This window comes from Anomalospiza imberbis, chromosome 13 (genome assembly GCF_031753505.1).
Source record: "Anomalospiza imberbis isolate Cuckoo-Finch-1a 21T00152 chromosome 13, ASM3175350v1, whole genome shotgun sequence".
Taxonomy (NCBI): Eukaryota; Metazoa; Chordata; class Aves; order Passeriformes; family Viduidae; genus Anomalospiza; species Anomalospiza imberbis.
The window spans coordinates 16,264,507-16,287,325 of NC_089693.1; the positions used below are offsets into that span (position 1 = coordinate 16,264,507).

A 22,819-nucleotide genomic window follows, 5' to 3' on the forward strand; every position below is an offset into this window, starting at 1 on the left:
ACTCTTTACAAAAATACTTTACAAAATAGTATTAAGCATGCCAGTAATAAGTTACGCTGCATCAAGCAAAAATAACAGAAAAAAAATACTACTTCACACATTAGAAATTCTGTGAAGACACTCACAAGCTGTCCTTGCTTCCCATAAATGTTGGATATAAAAAAATAGCCACTGGATCTAATATTTCATATTCTGCAACATGATAGACAGTGGCATTAAATACAAACCAGAAAATTGTGAGACCACAGCAACCCCAAATTCAGACAGATGGTTCCCCTGCAGTAGCCAGGCTTTTTAGAGGGACCAATACCTGATCTTCAAAGAACAGAAAATTCAAGAGATGCCAGGTATGGCACTCTGTGCTGCTGAACATGCAAGCATTGAGTTATATTTTCTGAACACTGAGACTTATTATAATTTTCTCATGAAAAAAGTTGAATGTCTCGACATTTATCTTCAAGAATGTAGAATTAAAAGTCAAGATTACCTCCATCTTATCAAAATCCTGCATGAGAAAGTGAATTTCCCAAGTAATTCTTACAGCACCAATGACTGGATTCACATGGGCTGTTAATAGTAGCTAACAGACTGACAGAATAATGTGTTAGGTATTCTTAAGGTTATAATGAGAAAAATGTGTACAAAGACTTGTAGAATTAGGGCAAAGTACAAAGAGATTCAAGCTGTATCACTAGCGGACATCCATCAATTCATAGAATCTAAAGTTAAAAAAAGACAAGTGGGATGATCTATTCTTGCATATCCTAAGACGTGCACATCACAGGTCATTGCTTTTCACATCATTAACCCCAGCACTGGGCCCACAGTGTTTGATTAAAACTTTTCTTACAGAAAAACATCCAAGCTGAAGCCGCAGATGTCCGGAAATGGTGCGGCAGCTCTTCCTCCCAGTAATCCCTTCCCATATTTAACCAGATTTAGAATTGAATATTTTCACCTACTCTTGATTTGAATTCATCTATTTCAGCCACTGGTTCCCATTTCCTCTAGCACCCAGTATTTGCTTTCTCTGAAGACTCTTACACACTGCTGCCCTACAGACACCCGCTCTTCCCACAGACAAATGTGAGAGATGATGCTCCAAGTGAAGACCAACCATTTGATCCTACCCCAAGAATTCTGCGCTGACTTCCTGAACTTTACCCTCAACATCCCTCCTCAGACATGGATATCAGCATGACAGCAACTATTTTAGAATTGTCTTGCCAAGGTCCACAGGCATAAAAGCAGACAGAGCTTCTCTCCCAGCTCCCATTCCCACGTACACAAACAAGTATTGCATCACAGCTCTCCACCAGCAGCCTGCCTGCTGGCAGCTCTTAGTCAAGGGGACCATCTCTGCTCTGCTTGGCAGAGTCTTCTCCCACTGGAACATTTCTTTTTCTTAGGCAAGGACATTTATTTACTTTAGATCCTCTACTTAAACAGGCAAAACAACTCAGAGCTTTTTGTGTAAATTGTCTACTACCTTCTTATCTCACATTCTGCCACTCTGTGCTACCTGGAAATGAAGCAGCAATAACTAAGAAAGATTATTCCAAGTAATTGACAAAAATATTGAACAGTGTTGAAACTAGTTCTGATCCTTGTCAAATTCCTGTAGCACCTCACAGTGATTCTCCATGAACATGTGTCTGAGATGAGGCAGTTTAGCCAGAGCTGCATTTAGTGCACAGACTGCTGCAACAAAAAAAGAACTTGCAAGAAGAAGCAAGAAGGGCTTCAGATCAAACCCCAGAGAGCACTGAGCACACCCTGTCACTGCATGGACTTCTCTGTCAGAAACAAATGCTACAAATGACTTCACAGAAGTTCTCAAACCCAGGAATCACATCTGTCACCTAAAGGTGAAGATGCACTGATATAAAACAGTAATTAAAACAATCGGGAATTTTTAGCACAGCCACCAAGAGTCTTCCTGGTTCCTAGTTTTCTGAAGAAAATATGGATCATCACCACAGATTGGTTATCTTTAAGGGTCAAGTGTTGAAGAGGAGGTATGAAATGGGTGACTAAAATAAGCCAAGGAGAACAACAGAAGGAATGGCTTCCCAAAGAGAGGAATGACCATATATAGCATGGCTTTTTTTAGCTGTAGTTGATGTGTTTGATGTCTGAGGACCTTTCATCAACTCTGTCATCAAGTGGTATTTCCCAAATGGAGGGCTGGTGTTCTGTGAGTGCCAGCAGTTATTTATTTGAGCTTTTGAAAGCCTGACTGTTCCATTCATCCTTGCAGGGGCCATTACCAAAGGGCATTCTGCAGTACCTGCCTCCGATGTGAGGTGACTGTGCTGCTCCCTCTGTCCCTGCTCAGAACAAAGGGACCTTCCCATGCAGATCACCTGTCCCCAGCTGGGGAACGGTGACAACTTGGTGACCTCTGAGACCCCAGGAGGTTTCCCCAGGCACAACAGTCACTGGGCTGGCTTGTGTTTGCACATCTTTGTAAAAATAAATATGGATAACACCTCAATGTCCACAATACATACCTTTAAAAATATTCCTGCAGGCTTGATCTTTAATATCTTCCAAGACAGTGCCCAGAAACACCTAAAACCACACCTCTGTAACCAAAACCAGTGTAATATAGAAATAATAACAGTAAAAACCAAAACAACTGGCTGACATAACAGTTCTTCAGATGGCCTAATCCACCAGCAAGAAATGCAGCAGGTTCTAATACTCAGATATATCAAAAAGACACATCATTTTTGATGCAGTGAAAATACAAGATACAATGAAAAAGTGAATCTGAATAAACACCCTTCCTTTCTTGCTCCAGAAAATCATCTTCTGCTTCCTTTGACTATATATTGAGGAAAAAAAACCACAAAATCCAACAGAGGCATACTGGATAAGAAATAAGGGAGTACAGGTACCCTAAACTGATCTTCTTTAGCCTCTGCCCTGGGACACCATGGACTGATCAGAGGAAGGGATACACATGTCAATAAAGCTGACAAATTTCTGTTTGATCTCTGCAAAATTTGGCACTGAAATCACCAAAACACAAAATGCTGTGCAAATAGCAAACTGATTTTTTTAGTACTCTACAAAAGGGTCTAAAGGCTAGAAATTTGCTAACAGAGAAAGGTGCCAAGAAAAAGTCATCAACACCTTCAGCTGCCCTTTTTTTTTTTCCCCTCTAAACCTTTAGGAAGTATCTAGCAATTTAATACAACACTCAGATGTAGAAGCCATGTGGGATTTAATCAGTTTGGATTTAACACGACAAAAACTTTCTTTTCTCTGCACAAAGCTGTGGCTGTCCTGCCTGCATCTTATGCAGCCTCCAAGATCACCCATGGATATGATGGAAACACTGATACAAACCTGGGTGCAGTAAGAGCAGAGACCAAAATGTGCTCTGAGTTCCATGGCCCAGCTCAAGGGTGAGCAGGTTAATGCAAAAGGGAGACCAAAGCTCCCTGAGGCTCAGCACAAGGCAGAACCAGGGGGGAAGGTTTGGGAGGAAGGACCTTCAGACCCTCAGTGCCTCCCCACCTGCCACCTTCCAGCCCTGCTGGCTCATTTTTAAATCACCTTCTGCTGTTTTCTCACAGACATGCTCTAAGTGCCTTTGCTCCTATTTCTTTTTTATCCCTTCAAGTCACTAATTTTACAAACCAAGGTTGAAGTGCAAAATACCAAACCATCTATTTGAGCTGAGAAGGATCTGATTGTTGAGCTTTCCAAGCAGGCCAACCTCCCATGTTACATTTCAGTATGAACTATGCCTTGGTACAAACACAGCTTTTCTAGTGTACATGCTAAGAAAAGAGGAAAAACCCAGAATCCACTTGAGGACTTGTCCATATTATACCATAGGTGAAAAAACACCTCTAAGATCTGAACTTAGATTTAACTGCACAAGAAAACCACCACACCACTGATTTATCTGCTTTTCCCTAGATATCATTTTACAAGTTGCTTTCATATCAAGACTTCTATTTAAGTTAAATTAAAAATACATTTAAAGATTTACTTGCTAAAAAATCAAACAAAACCAAAGTGAACGAGTCTGCATTTTGCTATTACTGAAACACACTATCACCCACACCAAAGATTGTCCCACTATATATGACTCTGCAAGAGGGAAAATGTTTTCTGATAACTGGGAATATTATCCTGAAGGTTTCTAGAAGCTACAGATAAGTTATATCAATGAATAAAATTGAACTGTAGTGCTTAACCCTAGAAATGTTAAAAGAAAAATTTTATTTAAAAGAAAATGCTTTGGTGACAGCATGATCTGAAAGGTCAGCATATAACTGAAGTTATATTCTGGACTTTTACAAAAAATGATCCTGTGCTTTCCACAGAGCTCATAGATTTTATGTTAAATCCTTGAAGCCTGTTAAGTTCTTGAAGAAGACATGATTGTCTTGTTTTTGTCAACACACCCACCTACCCAATCAACCTTCAAAACATCAAAATTCACTTTACTCCCACTATCTCCTTGATGTAAATTATTCTCCTATTAATAATTCTCTTTTGTTATAATCAACCTTTCCTACCTCACATGAATTGCTCTAATGTTAATATGACTGAGTTTGATCTAACTTCTTGAAGAAAGTCCTCATTGGGAAAAAAAAGTAAAAACATTAGGGGCAAAATTCTTGTCCCCCTTCAAACACTGGAAAATATCTTGGTGTTTGTGGTGAATTTCATCATTGCATCTGCAGGACTCAAAAGCATCCCTGTAACTAATCCAACTGGGCTCCTGACACTGGAGAAACTGGCCATTACTAACAGGTTTTTGCCAAATCACTTTATATTCCTGCATTCCTGGAAGTGACTGAAGACCTGCTTTGCTCCAGGACACTCCTCCCTCTCCAGGTCTTGACAATTCCCAGCATCCCCAAGGGGGCAATTCCTCCTGATGTCCAGATAAGCCACATTCCAAACCACTAAACATACCCTGAATGCCTTCATGGAGAACAGCACTGAGCAGTGCTCAGGATTCGTTCATTAATCCCACATTATGTCGCCAGTGCAAAGCAAAATTTGTTCCACCTCTGACTTATTCTTTTCACCCTCACTGAAATGGGGAGCTTTATGCCACGAGGCTGTTGTGCCACTCATGGAACACGAAAGGTATTGCAAGAGTTAACCTGTCTATTACCTGCTGCAAGCACCATGTTCCACACGTGGAGAACTGCACTTGTGTGCAGGGAAACTGAGGATGCTCCCCAAGCCAGATGCCTACAAGTTCTCCACGAGGACACAGGCTTCCCAGTTTTGCAGTGAACTTCCTTTATTATACTCAATCCTTTCAGTGCTTTTCCAGTTTCATGGAGATATTGCTAAAGCAGCCCATCTCTCTAAGACTTCACGATCTGCTCAGCACCGGCAGCACAGGGGCAGAGGTGCTGCTTACAGCAAGAGTTGCAACACCACCAAATCCCATGGAAGTCCCACAGGTGGAGAGAAAAATCTATGGGTCTACACAACAAAAGTTTCTGACTGGTGCCAAACCAGAGTCAGATAAGATAAATATAAAAGTTCCTTTCTGAAATCTATTAGAGATGCAGGAGTGTCAAATACAGCCTTTTGTGTTCACAGGGTTTTTTTCTGCCACTAGTTTTAACAAGCTGTTTATGGGACTGGGGTTTGTTCTGATTTTTTTCCTTTCCCCACCCGCCACCCCCTTCCTTCCTGGCTACCTGAAGTCTCCCCAGGCACCTCTGAGTTTGCAGCAGCAATTCCCAGGAGACTGCTCTGACATGATAATAACAGCCAGACTGCAGCTACCCTACTGTGATGTCCAGCCAGTGATTCTCTGGGGCTCCTGTGTGGGCTGGGGTATTTGGGTTTGTTTGGGTTTTCCTTAATCTTTTATTTTTATTATTAAAGATTTTTTTTAATTTCTCTTTGTTATTGTTAAAGATACTTTTTTACCCAGGGAGATCATTCAGGTTGTCAAGCAGAAGAGGATTTTAAAATGCAAAGGCAGCCAGTGAATTGTCCCTTTTCCTGCTTCTCCATCTTCCTAGATGCTTTTAGCACAGATTTTTTTTTTTTTCATCAGGCATATATACTGCTGTATAATAGGAGCCAGAATCAAATCTCTGATGTGCCCAATAGGCACTGAATTACAGAAAGTGTCCCTGCAGCAGCTGGTGAGTTGGGCAGAGTGGCTTTTTGTATCATCACTGCAATATACTGTGCTGACTTTTCTAAAAACAACGACAACGGGAGTTTTCAACTTTGGTCTGTGATCAGATTTTAGCTTCTCTACTGCACCTCATTTCTATGGGGTAACAGCAAGAGCTAACAAACACACTTTCTAACTCGTGTTTTATGTGAAAATCCAAAAGGCAGGCAAATTTATGAGTACTGCTGGGAGATATATGACTGTCTGCTGGCAATGAACACCGAGTGATGAATTATTTTAGCAGCACAGGTCAAACAATAGAACTGCATGACAGCTGCAAGCACACACAATAGCAAGGAGCACAGTTTAGCTGAAACCGAAAAATGGCTCCTAAAAACTCTGTCCAGCATGACAGAATGACTTTTTTGAGGGGTAGATGTGAGGGTAAAATTTATATGTTTTTTAGAAACATTTTTCTATTACACAGTTAAGACTTTGAAAAGATGGAGTTTTCCTCCTCCACACCTAAGTCTTCCATTTCAAAATACCAGTATGGAATAATACTTGCAGGATGCAAAGGAATGTAATCACAGCTGAAGTAGCATTCTACCTCAGACACTCCTTCACACCTAAAACCAGTCATGGAGCTGTATTCACATGTGTAAACTTCAAGAAACCCCTTACATACAGATATCCTTATGTTGCTAAATAAGGAATATTAGCAAGACTTTGATCCACATGCTTAGAGCATGTTGGCCATCAATGCTCTTAAGATTTATGTTCTATTACTTTATAACATGCTTTAGAAAAAGTCAGGAAAATATCCCTGCCTAGAAGAGTGCAGTCCAGATTTCCAGGAGAAAAAGACAAAACTAGGGAGAATGTTCCCCCAGAGAAGGGCTGGGGCCCTGCGATCATAAAACAAGCTTAAATAACGTGAAAGCAGTTGCAGAAAGAATACAAGTTACATGCTACACACGTGTGTAGGTATGTATTCTCTTCCTGGTGGAGTTAACTCAGGGATGCATTAATTGAAGAACAAAGCTATGCATTAGCTATTTATACACTTATGCAATCAATACTGAAATACATCAACATATAATTACATAATTATCACATTAGGAAGTCCATAATGAACGATTTAATCAAGTTAAAAAAGAATATCATATATATGGCCAAATGATAATAAAACTGCACCATATGAATAAATCTGAGTGGGAAAAGGCAAGTACCCAGCAGAAACTGATAGGGGACAACTAGTTTACACATCAAGATGTATCACAACTATAATATTTAAGAATCCTGAGGACATTTCTGTACTTCAAAGAATGAAAACAAATAAAACCCCAACCCACTGACACAAGGACTTGAAAAAAGAAATTATTACATGTGGATTAATGTTGTTAGAGGTTAGAGCCATAAAAATCACTAGTTGCTTGTAAAGACAGATGCATGATAAGATGACAGATTTTTGAGAGAGCTTTTCTGCTCCAAAGACTCATTTCGTGGTTCTATATTCGGAGACGGCTCCATTCGTTTTGTTTGCTTGGACTGGTTACCATCATCCTCAAGATTTTCAAACTATGTCTACGCAGCTCAAAAATGAATAATTTATCAAGTTCCCTGTATTTGCATCTGGAGCTTTTACTCAGGGCTGTGTGGAGCTGGCACTCCGAAGGCTGAACAAAGCTGGCTCTCCGGGCTGCACAGCAGTCCTGGAGCCCTGCAGTGTCCTGGGCACGGCGGCCACAGGGCCCCCTGTGTCCCTGCTCCACAAGTGACACACCTCAGGGCTGGCAAATGCCACCATGGGCACAGAATTCACTGAGGCCCTCGCTCTGCAAACACCTTACAACTACAGAACTGGCAGATTTAGCCAAACATGCCAAGTTCCACTGAGCTGCATCAGAAGAGCAGGTCACGGATGCCAAAGAGGCAGCGCAGCTCCAAGAGCCCTGGCAAGCTGGTAGGAATAATGGCACAGAACTGGCACCACTGGGGGTGACTATGGAAACAACCACGGCGGGGTGAAGAGCAGGAAGAGACGGACACAGAGGAATGAAAGCAACAGGGACAGTTAAAAGATCAATAGACAGAGCCTAGTGAGGCCAAAAGCCCTCCCCCACTCCTTCTGCAGTATCTCGTGCTCTATCACCACTGGAGAAGCCCTCTCCCTTCTGCTGCCTTTGCTATGCCAGTCACTGGAATTATGTCCCAGTCCAAGGTGGTAACCAGCAGTAGTGTATTTATTAATAAAGCCATAAACTGTACCAAGCTTTTGCTGACTGACAAAAAGGTTGCTACACACACATTTCCATTATTCTTTAATTTCAGCAAGGAGAAGCAAAGAATTGGATGGGAGAAAAGGACACGTTAGGGAGTGGCAAGGCACAGTCTCTGGAGAGCTCAAACCAACAAAAATGCATAGTCTCCACTGTGGAAAAAAATATGGCTTAATAAATCATCATCTGAAGTTGCCATGGTAATAGTAAATGTCTAGTTCCCTATACTGTTTAACTCCATACATCCACTCCTGCAGGAGGGGAATAACACCCATTTCTCCTCCGTACCAAACACTGGAGATTCTTATTTAAAGATGAGGACAGAGTGTGCAGCTCAGCACAGGCAGGCTCACGACCTGCAGGGTACTTGAGGTGAAGGAACACTTTCTTTATGCAAGTCAGCTCCACACCACACACCCGCTGTACTTTTTGCAGAACTCGCTTCCTGGTGCAGTTGCCTCCAAACTGCAGCTTGCCAGATCACCAGCAAAGCAGCCCTTGCTTTCTAAAACTGGAAACTCTGCGATCGGCTGAGCAGTGCAGCCCCACATGGAATGCTGTGTAATAAATTATCATAGCTGTAGGTAAATATAGATACACAGACAGAATCCAAAAGAGCTTTCTATGTACCAGCGACTTCTTGGAGGGAGGGGCTTAAATAAAAAGAAAGGATCTGACAAGGAAAAGGATGGTGCGTGGGTCTCTCGCAGAATAAGGTCAGCTCCCACAGACTTCCTCAAGCAAGTTTCTTAATGTTCCCGTATCTCGGTTCCCCCATCTGTACAACAGTGTTAACATGTACTCTGCTTATCTAAGCTTATTAGCATGTAGAAAGTGATTTGTAATCTGAAAGTTCAGAGCCTATGAAAAAAGAAAACTTTTGTTTCAAAACTTCACTGCCTCTAAGAGTCTGAAAAAAAAATAGCCTGGCTGGCAATCCCTGTGCCAAAAAGCACTGTCAGTGTTTGTAAAGCAGAGATGAAACATTTCCACATCACATAAAGAAGCAAATTGACTAGTCATACTTAAAGCACTATAATAAGATAAATGAGCAAAAAGACAGTCAAGAAAAACCAAAGCGACAGTGGCACTAGGAACAACCACTGACTGAAGAAGTGCAGCCCAAAGGCAAGAGGAGAGAGAAGGTCAGGTTCAGCTTTCCAGCAAAGGAACACGCCAGTGCTGAAATCCAGCAGATTTCAGTGTCTGGAAATCAGCTGGGTTTTTCTAATATTCATTTAAAATGCTTGCTGTCCCACCTCGGATCATGGTCACACCTATGGCACGTGACAGCAGTTTACATCGGGTCAGGTTAAATATCTTTCCTGGCTTCTCTTAAGTGAGGTCCCTCAGACCACATACACACCATGAAATCTCATTGCCAAAACCCAAGCCACAGTTCTTGAAATATAATCTGTGAATGAAGAATACTTGTTTTCATTAAAACAGGTCCTAGAAGGCAGTGCCAGCACAGTAACTGTAAGAGTGGGCAATTCAACTGCACTCTCCTTGGAGGCTCTTAAGCCTTTGCTACTGCAATTTCACATTAAATAAGATACGACGTTAGCCCAGAACACAGCTCTTGTAAAACTGGGATTTTTCAAGAGGAGCAACCAGATCTGTTCCTCCTGACTGTTCCAGGACAGAGTCAAGCACCAGTACTTTTCTCTCAGTCTTTACAGAAAGCTCTGTATCAGGTTATATAAATGCAACGTGTATAAAAGTAGTTCCTGGCTTAGAGCAATTTATCACAACTCCACATTCTCTTCTTTAAAGGAATATACTATCTAAAAAATGGGATAGGAATTTAACCAAACTAAAACCTACAGTGAGTCTGAATGCTTTCTAAAATTAGTCTTTTCTTAACCTGTAAAAGATTAACTAAAAGTAAAACTTCTCAAGACAATGATACAATTTCACACATTGTAATCAGACAAAATCATCACTTCATTACAGACTTGATCTCACAGGTAGAGGAACAGATGTGCATCTGTTTGCAAGAAGTGCAGCAGCTGAACATTTGACTTTCTCAATAGAGTATTTCAAACACCCATTTCCTCCTCTTTCTGCATGTGTTCTGTGTTCCTGAGACACAGAAGTAATGCCAAACCCTGAGAAAAGCAGCAATGCACAGCTGTGAGAGGCTCCTTGGTTCAAGGTGTACCTCACACACCCCGAGCTAAAAGCTCAGGGTTTTGGGGTGCCCCCACTCCTCCCTGACTCAACTGATCCAGCCTTCACTGTCTTCTGATGCAAACCCAAACTCCAGATAGAAACATAAATTCATAACAGGTTCAGGGCAAATATCCAGCATATCAAGGTTACATCACAGCAGATGCAGTGTGCAACTCCAATGGAAAGACAGTGAAAGGAATCAAAGTGATCCTTTGAGCAAAGTGTGATGTACAAGCTAATGCAAAACCAGAATTCTGTGTCCTCTGCACAAAGACATCTATGGCTTGACATTAAATATGTAAAAGATTTGAGCTTGGGCAATTTCCTTGGAAGCTACTAAAGCTATCTTTCTGCAAACACTTTGCCTTCACCCTCAAAGAGGCCAACATATCAAAATATTGCCAAACTGCAGCATTTACAGGTCAAATGATAACTCACTGAATTAAAAAAGAGGACACTATTACTTACCTGAGAAAACCTTATGCCAACAATGGACCAAAAAAAGGCCTCTAAGTATGTAACAGAAGAGGTAAAAAATAGTGAAAAACCATAATGAATGTGCAAGTTAAAATCCAAGAAAATCTTCATCCCTTGTACTCTCTCTCTTTTCTTCCCTCTCAAGGGACACAGGACTCATGAGGTCTGCTAGGCACTTTCTGCCCAATGTCAAACAAAGCAGACAGTATCAGAACACTCGGATACTAAGCAAGAGACAAATATTTTGAAAATTATTTTGTCTCTTCTGAACAAGAATGCTGCCAGTGTCTTCAAAGACAACCACAAGCTTATTTCTGTGTAGTCACATTTACCTCAAATTTAAGAAATTGCTAAAACGTATGGTATTTTTAAGATGATAAAGGTTTCTCAATCATCTGGCTCTTCTGCAGGATCTTAGGTTTTCTGGAATGAAGGTTAAAATAGACACTACAACACAAAGCAGTTACAGTTTGCTATTTCTCTTGGCTAAGAGAAATAGTCAACTATTTTTGTTCTGTGGACAAAAGACAAAAAGTGTGCAAACATTCTAGCTCCTGGTGGGCTATACTAGAACAGCAGTCATTCTGCAGACTCCACTCCAGAGAGGGGAGCTCCCCAGAGGGGCAGCAGGAGCAGGAACACCCAGCTCTGACACTGCCCCATTTCCACCCTTGGAGTGGCACTGTTGTGTGACCTGACACACGTGGCACTGCCAGCACTCCTCTTTATGTGCACAACAGGCAGGACATGCCAAGGCTGGCCAGAGATCAGGGCACAGCCTTGCAAAGGACAAGAAATCACACAGGAACTCTGGTCAGAAAGCGCTGAAGAGGTTAACAGAAAAAAAAACCAAAAACCTGTATTAATAAAACATGAAGTTATTTAAAATAGTTCAAGTGTAGCAGAACTCACTTTCCGTTATGCCAGACTGGATGATGAAGTTTGTGTGATTAATTCCATTCTCTTCCTTTTCATCTCAGAAAACTGTCAGCTCTGTTGTAGCAACAACATACTGTTACAGTGGCATCGTGAATAGCTCTTGGATAGCAAACAAAAAATATTAAGTGAGCTTTGCCAATTACCTACCACAGGTTTTGCTCACTTAAGCTGCCTTATTGCCTTAAAATTCTATTGTCAGTATATTTAACCTTTTTAAAGTAATAGGTACCACTTAAAAGCAATTGCTGCTTTAATTGTGAATTGGGGTCGTAAATCCATTCTTTAAGAAGCATTTTTACAATCTGCTGAATTCTTTTGAATGTGCCTCCTTTAATTCCCTTGCAGGCAACTTCTGCTATAATGAAATTTTTCATTTGCAAATTAGATTTGCTTGTAGGTAGAAACAAAAAGCCATCATCAGAGAGCCAGTAAAAGGAATGCATCCTTACCTAGTAGGAACAATTAGTTGCAGTGACTGCAGTTGTAAAGGCTGCCTCTTTTCTTCTTTCTCCTCCAGCTCTAAGATCTGAAGCAGGACTCAGAAACATTGGCACAACAGGAAATTGTGTTTCTATAGTACAGTAAAATAAATGCAGAGCTGTGCCTCTTTATAGGGTCTTAAAAACTGGACTGTATTAGGCAGGATCCATTGCTAAACATCATTTCTACCTGTGTGTACATATCCTATGCATACATATCCATGTTACAGTAGAGAAAGGAAAATATAACTATTAATGCAGAACTACCACCCAGCAAGGAGCTGAAGCAGAGATTCACATAATAATACTCTTCTTAAAGGCAACAGTAATCGGCCTGACCAATGTCACAAACTTCACAGTGTACTCAATTTGGTTTGCAATGTCTTATTGACAACAGAGAACTCAAAATAACCCAGCAGCCAACCCCACCCATAGCCCACTTTCTCAGGCAGAAACTCATAGTCACTTCCATTTGACTTCCAAAAAACCTGCCAACAGCAAAGAGGCATAAAAACATCTATCAACTAACCCAAAGCTACTCAAGAAGTTTGCTGAAGAGTTAAGTACTGAAAAAGGATCTTCTAAGTTCCAGCCTTGTACCTTGACATGCACAAACCTGGGCTAACCCCAGAACACAGGGCATGGTTTAGACTTGAACCTATGTTTTCCCTGATATGCATTTTGTTTTAACTTGTAAGACTTAATTCTTCCTTGAGACCAAAATAATCCTGAGACTGTACAATCCAGTTGTTATTTCAGTAACTAAACCCGGTGCGAGAGTCGAGTATTGTATTTTTAGGTTCCCTGCAAGAAGCATTGTTCATTTTTATCCTTTCAGTGGGTGATCTTTATCTCTGGCAGCCTTTGGGATCTTTTCTTCCTGTTCAAACACCAAGGACATTCTTATTATTCTTCACTCTAATGAATCCTGTAGCCTTCGGAGTGGGCCACAACTCATTTGGGGAAATTAGTGAAAGGGAATAGCTACCAGATGACAATGAGGAGACCTGAGAATGATCCCATTTTCAGGCATGAAAAGGAAGTCGCTGGAAACATACCTGCCATTAGGCACAGCAGGAGCTGGGAGCTTTGAAACTAACATTGCATAAAGAGAAAGTTCTGCTTTTGGAAAAGTGGAAGATTTTATCTGGATACGTAAATCTGTCAATCGCCACATGCCGTATTTCTCTTTGCAGCAGAGAGGTTTGCAAGGGCTTTATTTTTTTCTGTCAACCATTTCAAACACAAAATTCTGTTCTTTTTTCCAGTCAGCCCCGCACATCAAGCTCAGGAACCCTTGCTGAAAAGCTCTTCCGGCCTTTTATCCTAAGGCCTGTAGAAACCAATTTGAGAGCCATAAACCAGGTTATGTGGAAAAGCGCTGATGAAACCATCGCCCACCGCTTTGCACGGCAACGCTTTGAAAAACTAAAGATCTAGAACTCTCTAAGTCTCCTCCCTCTTCTGCAAGGAGGCTTTGCCAGCGCTCACAGACCACTGGGACAGAGCAGCCAGCAGAAGGTACAAGCAGAATTTGCCAGACTCTATCAAACCACAGTGCCACAAACTCTGTAACCTGCCCAGAGCCACACACAGCGCCTGGTGAGGGGGAAATACACCCAGTGTAACTGTGGCTCCATGCCAGGCACACCAAGCTTTGTCCTGGAGCAGCAGGGAAACGGGCTGGGAGCCTCTGAACTTTGCTCCACCTCTACCACTTGGTGACCAGTTTATACAGGAAGCCTCAAAGAGCCCACACTCCCCCAAGCTGCAGCAGGATCCAGCTCCTGGTGCTCCTGCCCTTGAGTACAACACTGATGGGTCTGAGCATCATCACGACCCAGCACTCACAGATGATGATCCCAGGCAGCCTGCTGCATCTACATTCAGTCCCGGAATGAAGGAGGACACGTTGACAGCCATGAATTTGCAAATTAAAAGCTGCTCCTAGGCAAACATGCTGACCAAGCTGGCTGATGTGTAGCAGTCAGTTGAAAAGGAATCAAAAATGCTGAAGTCAAGTCCAAACACCACACTTCTACTTTTTCTCCTATCTGATAGACTGAATTTCAAGGTAAAATAGATTGACTTCAAGAGGGTGAGTTAGGAACCTAGAACAAGTGCAAAGTAAGCAGTCAAGCTTTCCTGTTCACATAACATTTATTCCTACTTTAACATGAAATCTGGCACAATAAAAAAAAAGCAAACCTGTAAAATCCAAATATCTTGGATTCTTGGCAAACTATTTTTGGTGAAGCTCACTGTTGTCCCAAAGGTCCCAGGAAGACAAGGACTTGAACAACCTGTCCATTACCAGCTCTGAAGAAGTCTTGGTGTAATTTGTCTTGGTGTTAATTCCTCTAACTTGTGGCAAGGTCTCCAGAGCTCTTCCACAGCCTTTCATCCAGAATGGAGCACTCTCCTGAACCCTGGCTAACCAGGAGGGGGCAGGAAGCCACAGCAACTCCTTACACATGGTAGAAAACCTGAGATCTCCTGATCTGCACATCTCACAGAGGTCCCCACTTGACATCAAGAAGTCAGTCCTGCCTCAGGCTGTGCACTGGGTATTGCACCCTTCTGTAGCACCAATGCCATTACACAGCTCTGGCTCCCCAGATCACTTTCTCTATTTGCCTGGCTCTCATTTACCCTTTATCTTGACAACCATCATTCCTGTGCAATAAACACCAAGATCTCCTATAGAAGTACTCTGGTTTTCTTTTTCTTTCTGCCTTATCACAGTTATAGTCCTCTCCATATGCTGGTGACATACATGGATGCAGCTCTTCTGGAAAGAACATAACATTAAAAGGGAAAAAAGAGAAACAAACAATCAGAAGAAACAAGCGAAGGCAGAGAAGAGGGACTGGCAAGACAAGCTACAGAAAAGAAGATGGCCTGATGTGCTGCCAGAGGTAAAAGAAATGGAATCAGGTGTGAGTTACAGACCAGCCATATATCACAGCTCAAACTGTGATTCCATTTCAGCTGCTCAGACCTCTGCCTATAGAAAAAAAAAAAAAAAAGTGTGTTAAGGATGACCCTGGGGAAAAAAGCACAGAAAACCTGCTCCCAGAGAGTGATTCACATGTAACTTCACACAAATTGACCAAAATTTAAGCACCCCAAAACCAGAAGAGAAGCTCACCCTTTCTGGACCTTTACAATTCTAGCCTCACCCCTAGTACTGAATAGGTCCAGTCTCCAGAACCTGACACAGCCCCATCCTAGAACTACAGAAAAACTGACACCTCCTCCCATCTGCCCTTAAAAGTTCTGCAGTACACTGGCACAGCAGAAGTGAGAACAAGGAGGTGACACTTCTTGCCCTCTCCCAGCATGTACCCTTGTACCCTGGAGGAGCAGAAGGAAGCCCCACTGTTATCTGAGTGTAGGAGGCAGAGAAGAGAGGTTCAAGAAACAGGCCAAGGCTGGAGGGATGTCCTGACTGCAGAAATGGTCCAAGGTGGCAGCACACAGACTAGAAAAGAACACTCCTCTTGCATCTAACAAGATAACAACCCCAGTTTTCAGCAAACCTGGGAAAGCAATGCCTCTAGCAGCCAAAGGTAACTCGCTGTGTCTCCTCCTGCCTCCCCTGCTGGGCCCGGCAGCCAAGGCTGCTGCAGCTCCTCCAGACCCCAGGCAGCAGCCAGCTCCAGCACAGACCTGAACCCTGCCAGGGCCCTGAGCCTAAGCCAGCACAAATCTACAAAAGCTGCTCTGTCACGTGCTTGTACATGCTTGAAAACAGTTACGTTCATGATTTTAGAGGAAAGGAATACGATCAAAGTATTTAAATATTTTGATCATGAAAGTAAGAAACAATACTTTCAAAGGAAGGGAAAGGACAGAGGTGTCTAGTCTAGCATTTTAAACTACAATGCACAGCATTCTGCAAATTTTAACTTACATATAAGAATATATCCCAGAGACAACAGCTTCCATGGTGACTGTACCTCACCACAGTCTGACAAAGTTTGTACAGTCAAGGGCCCCAACAGCTGTAAATGGTAAAGGCCAGCTGGGCAGCAGAAACAACAGGGCCAGCAAAATGGAATGTTTAGGTCAGACCAAAGCAACGAGAGCCTCCTGCAATGTTACAGGGCAAAAAGCCCCAAACCTCTGAAGCACTTCGAGGTAACCCCAGAGGAGGGCTGAGTAAAATCTTTGAAACTGGCCATCGGTTTTACACACAGCCATACTAAGCCCTCTCTATTCTCTAACTAATTCTTTAAATAGCATTCAAGTCATCTTCTCATTTTCCATTCTTACTTCAAGCTAATGACTTCCCTGTATTTTATTTTATTTTTAAAAAGCCTCTCCTAAGCAATTATTTTGCCTAACAATTTTTTTTTTTTTATTGCTGTCATGAAACATCTTTAGATTTCCCCCTGGAGGGCCATCCCTCCTGCCTCTATAACCGATTTCTTGGAATCCAGGGGCTCCATAATTAATCTGAGAGATACTTTCTGTAAGGGATGTATGACATTTAGAGTTACAGTAACACTGCCTTTGGTTATGTTTTGGCTTTGTTTAAATCTTTGATACTGAACTTTACTTCAATCTAAGAAGAACTATGTGAAGTGACTGTTAAATGCTCTTTATTTTCCTCCATCTTGAAGACATTTGTTGTTGTTGCTGTAAACAACTTGCACACTTCCTGAAGAGTCCTGCCAGTGATTCTGCACAGGCACAAACTAACAGGTACTGGGTATTAAGTAGGACATTCCAATTCCTATCACATTCATTGACTCTTGGCTCCAGCTGCACTGGAAACCTGTGTCCCAGAAAGTTGGCACACAAAGAAAGCAGCCCATGAACAGTGCAACTTTGGGTCATTTGCATGCGGGAAGGGATGAAATCCCTTTCCCTTAAACATGCTGCATTTGCCTTGCAACCACCCTAAAATGCCACTTTGCAAATGTGGTATGTTTCATTAAGCTAGAAAAGATGCAACATCAATCTTCTTTTCATCTCAAATTTGATAGAAAGGGTTATTTTCCTGGTTTCTCCCCTCAAATAAACAATATGCTGATCCTTGTATTTTTATTTTTATTAAAGTTAATTTCTTCTTAGGAATAGCAAGGAGTCATGTGCTTATTAAATCACACCTTTGAATGAAAGCATCTCAGGCTTTCTATCTGCCCTACCTCTTATTTCAAAACCCACACTTGCTTCGCATGATCCACAAAAAAGAAAAAAAAAAAAAAAGAAACCTCCTTTTCCCCAGCCAGATTTAAGACTGTTATTCTCTATAGATCTTATCCAGGCAACTAGGAAAATTAGCAAAATCACACAGGTTTGGCTTTTTAGTGGGTTTGGGTTTTTACTAAGTCTCAAAGTCAGTAAGTTCTATCAGTTTCTTTCAAATATAAATTCTGACAACTTTTTAACATCAGCTCTCACTTAAACGTCTTTAATTTTCCTAAATATCTTATAATGAAGCTTCCAAAAGCTCTCCCTAAACAACAATGCTTAATTACAGAGATGATAACCCTGATCCCAGGGGATACCTAAAGATAACAACTCATCTTTCATTTCTTACTAATTTTCTCCAAAAAAAAACCAAACCAAAAAAACCTCCCCATTTCTGTAACTTGAAAAGGTGGCAAGACTTAAGGCATTAAGGCAGGAAATGTATTTCTCACCTGCCTAATGAGCACGTTCTGCAGCCTGGGTGCCTGGCAGGGCACAGCCTGCTGTCACAGCCCTCAGCTCTTGCTGCACCCCAGCATCAGCCCCCAGCTCAAACTCCAAGGGGCACAAAACCCAAGTGGCTCAGAGCTCTGACAGAGCCTCCTCTGCCTGCTCCCCATGAGGAAAAAGGCTTCATTCTGCTCCTGGGGACCAAAATCCAATAAAAGAGAGCATGAGAGGATGGATACTCTAAGTATAACTACAATATGTCTTTTTCTCCACTGAATTAAATGGGATTTTGCCTCATTAATCAGCCCAAAATGTTTTATCTAATGAAAACAAAATCAGTGCTCACACTAATCACTGTGTCCTTGCATCTCCTCTCTTCAGAGATCTTCACATAAAAACTACATACAGTGAAATAAGCCCAAAAATGCAGTGAGCTTTCAAGTTAAACCACAGACAGGTGTTGATTTATTTCTCTATAAAGAATTAGATTTTTAGAAGCCTCTGTACACAGTTCATTTCAAGAAGAGGTCCTGGCACTGCAAAATGTGTGCTGGGCATTTTGCTCAGTTCAGGAGGGCTGAGGGGCACAATATGCTGGGGGATTTCACCTCACCTGTTACCAAGGGAAGGCTGCATAAAGGATACAATTTCAACTCAGTGCCTTCAATATTTCAACATTATGAGGAAAAAAAGCAAACCACAACAAGAATATGATTTTCTTTATACACACCTGCTGTAAAGCAGCAAAGAAACACATGGCCTGGCATTTACCCTCACTTGCCAAAGTAGGATAATGCCTTGTGATAAAATTATTAACAAGGGAAAACAAACATTTCCACAATCCACTGTTTTGACTGTTTTAAATTCTTTCTCATATTCCCTCTTAAAATTTAAACTTGGGATGTTTGACAAAGTATATAATGATTTTTTCTCCTAGCTTATGATTTGTAATTTATGCAGGCTCTCATAATGTGAATAATGAAATGATGCTTTGCATAGTTTTATTCCTATGGGTTATGAAAGGAAGAGCATTGGCACTGTCCTGTCATTGCAAATGGTCCTGGATTTCTGATGTCTCACTTCAATTGATGTTAATGAGAAAAAGAAAACTCAGGCAAAATCTGCTGTTGGCACAGCATACAAGAAAAAAGCCTCACAGAATCCCACAAGGGGGAGGGTGGAAGCAGGCAAATCTCTAATGCATAAAGTAATAGAGTTTCAAAAGACCTTTACAAGCTGTTAAGTAGCAGTTGGAGAAGAGAAAAAAAATTTCAAATTACCTAAATGGCCACACAAGATTTGGGAAGACCTGTACCTTAACTAATATTTCCTCATCCCACAATCTGTATAATCCTGCACTATGAATGAACAAAATTAAACATTAAAAAAAAAAGTTTAAAAAAAGTTCTGTCACTCCATCTGAAATCATCAGAGAGGTCTGACAATTTCTTTGGGTAATAAAAGTTAAGATATTAATTTCAACAATTTTGGCTTAGACTACACTGAACTTTACTGACAGAAAATGGCAAAGCTTCAGAGGCTCAGCCATCATAAGCACTGCAATGAATCAAACTGATTAACTGGATTCCCCATAGACTTCCAAAACATTTCTTCGTAATTCACAAGCAAATACACATATGTGCCATGAGCTTGTTAGATAGATGACAAATGAAGAGAAAAGCCTCAGTGTACATACAGCTGTTCTGAGTTTGAAATGCCTGAATTCAAAGTCTTGGGAACTCCTCTGGCACTGTTCCTCCCTCGAACACTTTGGTGAGAAGGCTGAATTTCTGGATGAACACTGCTCATTTGCAAGTGGTTTCCCTCCATGATTACACATCAGTAAACTCATTAAGGATCAAATCATTACATCCAAAATTACAGGGTACTTTTTTTTTTTTTTTTGGTGAAAAGTCAGATGTTGCAAGTTAAGACTGAAAAACAGAGGTGAAGGAAGAAGGATCAAGACCCTTCAAAAAAACCAAGCAGGAAAAAGGAGAGGACCATGGGACCCCTCACAGTGTTTCTTTGAAGCCACCAGGTCCTGATAACCTCTCAACTTCTAGAGAAGAACCTGGTATGGAGAAAAGCTCCCAGGGCTGGCAGGGCACCAAGCTGGGACCCGTCCCTGCAGGCTGCAAAGGAGCTGAGGAGTGGCTGTGCTGTTTTACTGGGGAGAGGAGGGAAAGGTTTGTGTGGCACAGGGAGAAGGGAAGCACAGCCCCAGATGTCAGCAGCTGTTCTAAAGCATGCTGGGCTACACTGAGAAAGGAACTGAAATATTGGAGGACAAGGTAACAGCATCCACCAGGGTAACCCTCACCAGAAAGAGAGGCTGTCCAGAAGAGGGCTCGTTCATTACAAATCAGTAAGGCACTCATTAAGACTTAAGGAAAACATTCTTTCTTTCAGAGATGCATTTCAATATCCACAGTGAAGCTCCTGGATATTTTCTAGAACTATCTGCATTAAATATAACTCAGAGGAATTCACATTCCTATGATGTACTGAGAAATAATGTGAAATACTGTATTGTTTTAAACATCCAGCCGTTATCTATTTCCTACTTGGAAGCTGAAGGACTCGAGGGGAAACTGATTAGGGTTCTATTTTTAGTTAAAGATGCTTAAGTGATAAGTAAAGCAAGGTTCTAATATACCTATCTTTTGCTTACTAAAAAATATTTTATGTTTTAAAAAAATCCTGCTGTATTGTTCCATCTTCAGAGACAGCATATATACACAAATACTTCAAGTTTGTGATCAGTACCTGATAAAAACATGCCACCTTTTGCAGCCTGAAGAAAGTATTTCGAGCTAAAATATGTGGCTTGCGTTGAGTCTATTACACATGAAAATGGGAACCCTCTCCCTCCCACTCCGATCTCCTGCCTTGGAAATGCCCCCTGCGACCGCGGGGAGCTCCACGAGGCCCAAGCTTTCCATCTTCCCATCAAAGTGCTGGAAACTGCCACATCCACACATTCTGCTCAGATGGGATGGAAGAGCTGTTAACCATCAGCAATCCAGTTCCACATCTTCCTTCAGTCTCTCCTTATGCCCTGTGATGAAGGCACTGATGTGGAAGGCAAATCCTATGTTCTGGTCATGAAATATATAGGAGCCCGGGACTGCGTGTGCACATTCCAGGGATGTGGTCTTTCTCTAGCACTACCACTGCCCTTGAAACCATAGCAACTCATCACCCAGACTGATGTCAAAGTGTTTCAGCTTCAAACACTAATGCATTCCTTGGGACACCACTAAAATGAAAAAGACAGTTTATTGTAGCATTTGTTAAAGTACTCCTCGTAATGAAATATTGAGTAAGTATCACTTCTTAAAGGCCTTGGAATTCATTAAAACAAAAACCTACCCCTCTAAAACCTTCATGGGAACATATCAAACCAAGGGAAAAGCCTGTATGAAAGTTCCTGCTGCAATTTTGAGGTTCATCTGTATGTGTCTGGATGACACTGTATCAGCTAACCTCAGAAAGGCCTTGAAAAAGAAGCTTCTCTTAAGGCACCAAACTAAGCTGGTACCTGGGTAAGTTCCAGAAAGAGTGAGCCAAGGGGTTAGAACAAAGCACAGATTTTCCCTTCCCTCAGCCATCCCTGGCTGCCTCTCCCACTCAGCTGACAAGCAGTTTGCAAAGAAAGGAAACAAGAGCAGTGCATCACTTTGTTCCCAGGCTTCTGCTTACCTCAGAGATTCCAGATCACAGTAACTGTTCACTGAGCCTTCATTTACCTAGAGAAATGCCTCATCTGATTGATGAGCTCATAAAACCAGTCTCTAGCTGGTGATAACTCCAAACAGCCTACTCTCCGGCCTTCTTGCCTTACAGAAACAGTTCCCACTCAAGCCTTTGCTGCAGCTGGAGACTCTCCCTTCTCTGGGTTTCGTATTTCTGGCAGTGCAGAAGTTAGATAAGAATGCCAGTGCATCTCCACCTGTAGGACAATTAGGTGCTTCTTGCTTTAGTCACCTGGGAGAGGTGGTGTACCTCACCCACAACTCTTCCTCTACATCCCTCAAATTGTGTGTCCTTCTGTTACAAAATCTGTAAAAATAGTTCTTTTTAACTCTTTGGCCAGGTACAAGTGCATACCCATCCCTCCATTTCCTCTGCTCTTGGATACTCCCTTGCATACAATCAGTTGGGTCATTTCTGAAGTCAGGGACAGCAAGAGCGATGAATAACACTTGGTGAAAGAAATAAAGCACTTGCATAGTACATACCTTCAATTAGAAGGCAAGAAATTATTAAACCAATCAGCCAGTAGCTTGCAGCTGGAAAACTGGAGCCCAGACTCATACAAAACACTGCTGTATTTCAGTAAGAAATGGAGAGATGGTGTTCTTGTCCACTTCCAAGGTGTGGGTAGCTATTGTCCTGTCCTCAGCAGCTTCATTCCACCTAGAGCTGGCAGCCCAGGAAGAGCCCCAAAGCTGTGTTTGGGTGTCTGTGCCCAGAGCAGCCCCAAGGCTGCCAGCACAGCACGGACTGCAGCCAGCACAGCACGGACTGCAGCCAGCACCCAAGGGAGCAGCCTGGAGATCCAAGAGCCCCTGGACAACCACAGATGGTGACTTGCCTCACAGAGCCACCTCCCTGTCCCCATCAGGCTCCGTTCAGTGTTTCCCTCTGGTGTCAGGTGTTGCCTCTTCTCTCCTGTTCTGCAGTTCCCA

The 22,819-nt window shown here is 41.9% G+C and overlaps 1 protein-coding gene and 1 long non-coding RNA gene across 7 annotated transcripts in view; both read right to left on the bottom strand.

Moving 5' to 3' along the window:
• Nucleotides 1-22,819, bottom strand: part of RORA (RAR related orphan receptor A) — a 516,409-nt gene that overhangs the window by 275,831 nt on the left and 217,759 nt on the right. The window lies entirely within an intron of this gene.
• Nucleotides 1,113-22,292, bottom strand: LOC137482048 (uncharacterized). Its single transcript, XR_011003852.1, has 3 exons — nucleotides 21,831-22,292; nucleotides 2,514-2,586; nucleotides 1,113-1,522 (listed from the first exon to the last, which is right to left on the bottom strand). It is a non-coding gene; the product is annotated as an uncharacterized lncRNA (long non-coding RNA).